Source organism: Arachis ipaensis, chromosome B05 (assembly GCF_000816755.2).
Source record: "Arachis ipaensis cultivar K30076 chromosome B05, Araip1.1, whole genome shotgun sequence".
In the NCBI taxonomy this organism is placed as follows: Eukaryota; Viridiplantae; Streptophyta; class Magnoliopsida; order Fabales; family Fabaceae; genus Arachis; species Arachis ipaensis.
Window position 1 is genome coordinate 28,681,330 of NC_029789.2, and position 7,400 is coordinate 28,688,729.

General features: G+C 36.3%; 1 long non-coding RNA gene across 1 annotated transcript; it reads right to left on the minus strand.

The window, feature by feature from the left end:
- Positions 1,729–2,905, minus strand: LOC110262792. Its single transcript, XR_002347790.1, has 4 exons — positions 2,713–2,905; positions 2,214–2,263; positions 2,053–2,092; positions 1,729–1,957 (listed from the first exon to the last, which is right to left on the minus strand). It is a non-coding gene; the product is annotated as an uncharacterized LOC110262792 (long non-coding RNA).

The window sequence follows — 7,400 nt, forward strand, 5'->3', positions numbered from 1 at the left end:
TTAAGCATGTCCATATCAAAATATACACTAGATCATTTAGAATTTACTACTAATAAACTACTCAAAAATAAAATATTGTATCCTACATAATTATCTTCTAATAAAAGCCATAAATCATTTGATAGCAGAGAAAAAATTGTTGACATCAAATAGAGCATCTAACATGACCAAATTGAACATATATTGAAGCAAATTCTTGGCTTCTCCCATTGAGCGCAACTGATTCCAGCGTCCCCTATTCATAAAGGCCCGTTCTCATTCCTTTGCCTCGAAAAACTAAGAAGCCATTGCCACAAGTGATATTCAGAAACAAAACATATAATTTTTATTCATAATGATATCAAGATCTAACTTAAATACTTAAACACTCAAACCAAAAAACTAATTATTGAATAATAGATAATTAGAGAATTGAATAAAAGTTCATGAATCAGAACTATTTAATAAATAAAAGTGTACATCAGTTGAATAAAACTCTTAACAATGTGATAACTCTTCCTTTGTGATAGCAAGTTAATCTCTTAAAAAATATATCTTTATTCTGCTTTCGTTTGCCCTTGAGATCCCTTGAGAAATGGATAACTTATGAAGGTATCAAAGTAACAAACTTCCCTATCTAATGTACGTATTTCAGCAGCTCTAGAACTAGAATCTCATAGACATGAGAGTAGCCAATATGAAAGGAATCTATTTCAGCTAAATGTAAGTGGTCACTAAGAGAATACCAAATTCGTTTAGTAGCTAGCCACCTGGCATGTTTAAGGATATTCACATAGAAAACAAAGTATAACAGTAAAATGACATTAACTGAGAAAACAAACCTTTCACACAACAATGAAATCAGCCTTTGAAAAGTTCAACTCTTTTTCTGATTCAGCACTAAAAGAATGCATTGCCTTCAAGATTGTTAAATGTTAGTGACATCAAAGTAATCCTCAAGAATCAAATTGATACTTCAAAAACAAAATAAAATAAAAATAAAAATTCAAGAACCACAATGGGGATCAGATTTACTCATTGTTTTGTGATATCACATGCCACAAATTTTTATCAATGGTCAATAGTTCTAGTTTATATTTCAGTAATGTAATAAGTAAGCCAGATTTTCATGGTAATGTTTGATTTCCATGATTGAAGTAATTAATTAGTTTTCAATATGTTAAGCAATTCGAAATAAGGAAATGAAATAGAGAGAAATAATAGGAATAAAAGTCAGAATAACCAATCCCCACCCCCCAAAAAGTCTCAGAATAAAAAATACCAGAAAAGATGAAGCTCAAACATGTTCCAGTTATTCCATTTCCAGCACAAGGGCATGTGAACCCTCTAATGTACTTGTCTCATAAATTAGCACAACATGGCTGCAAAGTTATCTTGCAAGAAAATTTACAAGAGCTCATTGATGATGGAATCATGGATACCAATGGTAAGAGTTATAATTTTCACTCTTTACTCAACTTTACTATTTCGGATAAATCGCAAAAACTACTCATGTTAAATTTCATAGAATCTACAAAACATTGAGAACAAAATTGGAAATGAAACTGATTTTAGTTTAAACCATGTTGTAGATGTACAAATTAACATGTCCTTAAAATGAATCAAGCAAGAATATATTATTATTTTCTCAATTGTTCACTTTTCTATAATATATGATGATACAGAACAGCAGCATTAATGCATAAAAGTTTAGTAAAAGAAGAAGTATAAAAAGGCAATCACAAACACCATTATAAAGTGAAAACTAACAAGCAATGATACATCTTTATTATTACTAGCTATAGTAAATAACACACATAATAAAGTAGAAGAAGGAGTTTTTGCAACTTTGGATTAATTTCATTATTAACAGCACTACTAGGACGTGGAGGTGGAACTCTTCCTCTTCTTCTTCTTCTTCTTTCAGCATAATAATAAAGTGCTCCTTTTGTATATGCTCCCTTCAAACCTGCATGCGCTTTTGTATATGCGTACCAAATTGGTCGATTAATAAATTGGTCTATATTGCTTAAATTAAAGATACCTAATATGTCAGAAGAATATATATCATACCCACAAATGGTAAAAGCCTTCTAGTGGGTCCTTTCACTACCTGAAAATTTAAAGCATTATTTGTTACAATGCAAATTAGAACTTATTAGAACACAAATTAAACATAGGATGGATGATATGATATACAAACCATATTGAAGGAGCTGAGTACTCTATCTTACCTTTGATTGGTTGGACCTCTCGAGCTGCAGGAAGGCCATGCAAGCCAAAACTAACAATGCAATAAAAATCCCCTTCATGCTGTGATTATTGAAAGGTATCAAGAAAAATTGAACACTTGTTTATAATCTAGTTAAATCTAAAGAGACAAGCAAAATTGGATGAACAGATCTTGCAAAAATTAATAAAAAACACCCAACAAAAGAAAAATAAATTAAGAGAGTAAAGAAAGCATAATGGATTGGCAAAGTTAGCAAAAGCAAATGCAGATTATTAGATCAGTGTAATACATGAAAATTCTGAGAAATTGACTTGAAGGAGATGAATAAGCACTTAAAAATATGTTCCTTTTGCTTCACTCAAATTTTAACTCCAGTTGGCATAGTCTTAGAGAAAGACCAAACTTTGAAATGATGAATTCAATTATAGGAATATTTAGGAACATGAAGCTCAACCCAAAACATATGGAATTAGTTAACAGATAGAGTGAAGAGGAGGTACCTGTCACGAATTTGAACTTGTTCCATCATGGACGCCATTCTTTGCTGATAAGCTTCTGGAAGTGATTCCAAACCAGCTAACATGCTCTTATCCATGATTCAATTCAATTCAACTCAACCTAGTGTTCTTCATTCACATTAATCATATATGATCTGTTAAACACGATTTTACAATGAAATAATATGTTGAACTGATTATGCCGAGATATATGATCTGGTATTAATCAGCCCAATTAATTAGCAGATGGATCAAAATCGAATTGAGAAAACTAATCCAAATAGAAAGCGAAACCTAAAGAAGAGGTCTGGTGAGATTGCAACAGAACTTTTCAAAGGAGAGAATTGCATCCGCACCTTTGGCGTTGAAAACGGCACCGATGAAACACCTGCAGAGACATCGAAATTAAAATGAGAATGAAATGAAAGTTGGAGAGAGAGAGAGGTTGGGAGTACGAACAGGAAGTAATCGTAGAAGCCGAAAGTGAGGATAGGAGCAAGGCAAGCCCTAGCAGCGGCGGTGGCTTCAATTGACCCCAGGAGCGACGACAGTGCATAGCGGAATAGCCTCCTTCTCTCTCGCGTCGCGTCTTCGTCCTCTCTCTCCATCTCGTCTGTGAATCGTCTTTCTCTCTCTCCTCCGGACTCCCTCCTCCACGACGGCGATGATGGCGGTGACCCCCTCTCACTCTCTGTTCTCTTGCTCGTGCTCTCATCTCTGTCTTCCTCCTCTCCTCCCTCTGGTTCACTCATTCTCTCGGATCTGGGTGTATGTGTGAAAGGGTGCGTGGCGAAGGTGAGTTAGGGTTAGGGTTTGGAATAATTAATTGGAAGGTGAGTTGCGAAGGTGGGGGGTGAAATTTTTCTCTGATCTGATGGCGAAAGTGAGGGTGCTCGAACGTGAATGTGATTTAGTGATAAGGAGAAAAAAATTACTAATTGTTGTGGGTGTATTTGGCTCTAGATACATTAGGCATCACTTTTAAGACGCGCCCAAAACTTAACAATAGGCTACTCTCTAAAAGCATTATCTTTGATACGAAAAGTGAATCTATAGATATCAACATACGGCTACGCTTTATAAGTGATTTCTATAATACCTAAGGCTACACTTTTTAAATGATACCACAATTGTGTATCTTTTTCTCTTATAAAAAGGCAACACGGAGAAAAGCGTAGCCTATTCATAGAATTGGCTATGCTTTTCAAGTGTAGCTTTGAAAAAAGTGTGGCTGAATGGGTATTTTTCTTGTAGTGATGGAAGGCGCCAGCTGACCTCTTCACATTCTAAGGAGAATAACTTGAGCTACAGAGACTAAAAGAGAATTGAGTGAATTAACCCTATGCACTCACATCCAGTGAGAGTTCGATTGCTCAATTCTATATTTTTACCTTTTATTATCTATTATCTTTGGTGCACGAAATTACAATCACACTTTTGCAACTCCGCACAACTAACCAGCAAGTGCACTGGGTCGTCCAAGTAATACCTTACGTGAGTAAGGGTCGATCCCACGGAGATTGTCGGCTTGAAGCAAGCTATGGTTATCTTGTAACTCTTAGTCAGGATATCAATAATTCTCAGATTTAACTGTAAAAAGTAAAAAAACATGAAATAAATACTTGTTATGCAGTAATGAAGAATAGGTTGAGGTTTTAGAGATGCTTTATCTTCTGAATCCCTGCTTTCCTACTGTCTTATTCTTCATGCACGCAAGGCTCCTTCCATGGCAAGCTTTATGTTGGGCATCACCGTTGTCAATGGCTACTTCCCGTCCTCTCAGTGAAAATGTTCCAAATGCGCTGTCACCGCACGGCTAATCAGCTGTTGGTTCTCGATCATGTTGGAATAGGATCCATTGATCCTTTTGCGTCTGTCACACGCCCAACACTCGCGAGTTTGAAGCTCGTCACAGTCATCCCTTCCCAGATCCTACTCGGAATACCACAGACAAGGTTTAAACTTTCCGGATCATCACATTCATCAGGTTGAAGTGCGAATGAATATCTTAGAATAGAAGCAAGCGTGATAGAATGGAAAACAGTAGTAATTGCATTAATTCATGAAGAACAGCAGAGCTCCTCACCCCCAACAATGGGGTTTAGAGACTCATGCCGTAGAAGATACAATATGAAACATGTAGAATGTCATGAGGTACAAAATAAATCACTAAAAGTGGTTTTTATAATCAACTAGTGACCTAGGGTTACAGAAAATGAGTAAGCTAGGGTGTTTAGTGTAAAAATCCACTTTCGGGGCCCACTTGGTGTGTGCTTGGGCTGAGCATTGATGCTTTCATGTGTAGAGACTTTTCTTGGAGTTAAACGCCAGCTTTTATGCCAGTTTGGGCGTTTAACTCCAGCTTTTATGCCAGTTCTGGCGTTTTGACGCCAAAATTTCTATGCTGACTTGGAACGCCAGTTTGGGCCATCAAATCTTGGGCAAAGTATGAATTATTATATATTTCCGAAAAGCCCAAGATGTCTACTTTCCAATGCAATTGAGAGCGCGCCAATTGGGCTTCTGTAGCTCCAAAAAATCCACTTCGAGTGCAGGAAGGTTAGAATCCAACAGCATCTGCAGTCCTTTTTCAGCCTCTGAATCAGATTTTTGCTCAGGTCCCTCAATTTCAGCCAGAAAATACCTGAAATCACAGAAAAACACACAAACCCATAGTAAAGTCCATAAAAGTGAATTTTAATTAAAAACTAATAAAAACTAACTAAAATATACTAAAAACATACTAAAAACAATGCCAAAAAGCGTATAAATTATCCGCTCATCACAACACCAAACTTAAATTGTTGCTTGTCCCCAAGCAACTAAAAATCAAATAGGATAAAAATAAGAGAATATACAATGAATTCTAAAAACATCTATGAAGATCAGTCTTAATTAGATGAGCGGGGCTATTAGCTTTTTGCTTCTGAACAGTTTTGGCATCTCACTTTTTCCTTTGAAGTTCAGAATGATTGGCATCTATAGGAACTTAGAATTCAGATAGTGTTATTGATTCTCCTAGTATAGTATGTTGATTCTTGAACACAGTTACTTTATGAGTCTTGGCCGTGACCCTAAGCATTTTGTTTTCTAGTATTACCACCGGATACATAGATGTTACAGACACATAACTGGGTGAACCTTTTCAGATTGTGACTCAGCTTTGCTAGAGTCCCCAATTAGAGGTGTCCAGAGCTCTTAAGCACACTCTTTTTGCTTTGGACCACGACTTTAACCGCTCAGTCTCAAGTTTTTACTTGACACCTTCACGCCACAAGCACATGGTTAGGGACAGCTTGGTTTAGCCGCTTAGGCCAGGATTTTTTTTCTTTAGGCCCTCCTATCTACTGATGCTCAAAGCCTTGGATCATTTTTATTTTACCCTTGCCTTTTGATTTATAGGGCTATTGGCTTTTTCTGCTTGCTTTTTCTCTCTTTTTTTTCTTCTCTTTTTTTTCGCATATATCTATTTTTTTCTTTTTTTTTCTGCAAGCTTTTCACTGCTTTTTCTTGCTTCAAGAATCAATTATATGATTTTTTAGATTATCAATAACATTTCTCCTTTTCCATTATTCTTTCAAGAGCCAACAGTTTTAACATTCATGGACAACAAATTCAAAAATATGCATTGTTCAAGCGTTTATTTAGAGAAACAAAAAGTGTTGCCACCACATCAGAATAATTAATCTGTTTTAAAATTTGAAATTCAAGTACTTCTTTTTCTTTTGCAATTAAAAACACTTTTTATTTAAGAAAGGTGATGGATTCATAGGACATTCATAACTTTAAGACGTAAACTTTAAATTTTATTGATCATGGAATGAAAATAAGACTCAAAAATAAATATAAGAGCAGACCCATAATAATAGAAGACAGAAAATTAAAAACAGAAAAATAAATGACTCTTAAAATAGACTATTAATAATAAAGGTCATCACAGAGTTAGGACTCAACAACCTTGATTTTGAGAAGTGGATGCTCCTTCAATTTGTGGGGTGTTCGGTCCTTCAAGGGAGAGCTTTTGACGCTTCAACTCCTGTAGCTCACGCCCCTGCTTCTCCTGTTCCTTAAGCAGTTTGCAGAGCATGCAGTTTTGATTCTGCTGTTCTTCCTTAAGTTGGTCCACAGCTTCTTGCAGCTTGGTGACAGATGCTTCTAGGCGGGTCCAGTAGTCAATTTCAGGGATTTTTGGGAGGAACTCCTGCGCCCTCCTTTTGATGGAGTTGTCTTGCACTTGTCCTTCCATTGACTTCTTGGTGATTGGGTGTTCAATTGGGATGAATTCATCTACTCCCATCCTCACCCCAGCATCTTTACATAGCAGAGAAATTAAGCTTGGGTAGGCCAGTTTGGCTTTAGTGTAGTTCTTGTTTGCAATTGTGTAAATTTCACAAGAAATCAGATGATGAATCTCCACTTCTTTTTCCAGCATAATACAATGAATAATCATTGCTCTTTTGACAGTGACCTCAGAGCAGTTGCTAGTGGGCAAAATAGAACGTCCAATGAAGTCCAACCAGCCTCTTGCAACTGGTTTGAGATCTCCACTCTTGAGTTGGTTTGGGACACCTTTTGAATTGGTTATCCACTTAGTTCCAGGGAGGCATATGTCCTCTAGAATTTGATCCAACCCCTTATCTACTCTCACCATTCTCCTATTAAAGGATTTTAGATCATCTTGCAGTTGAGGT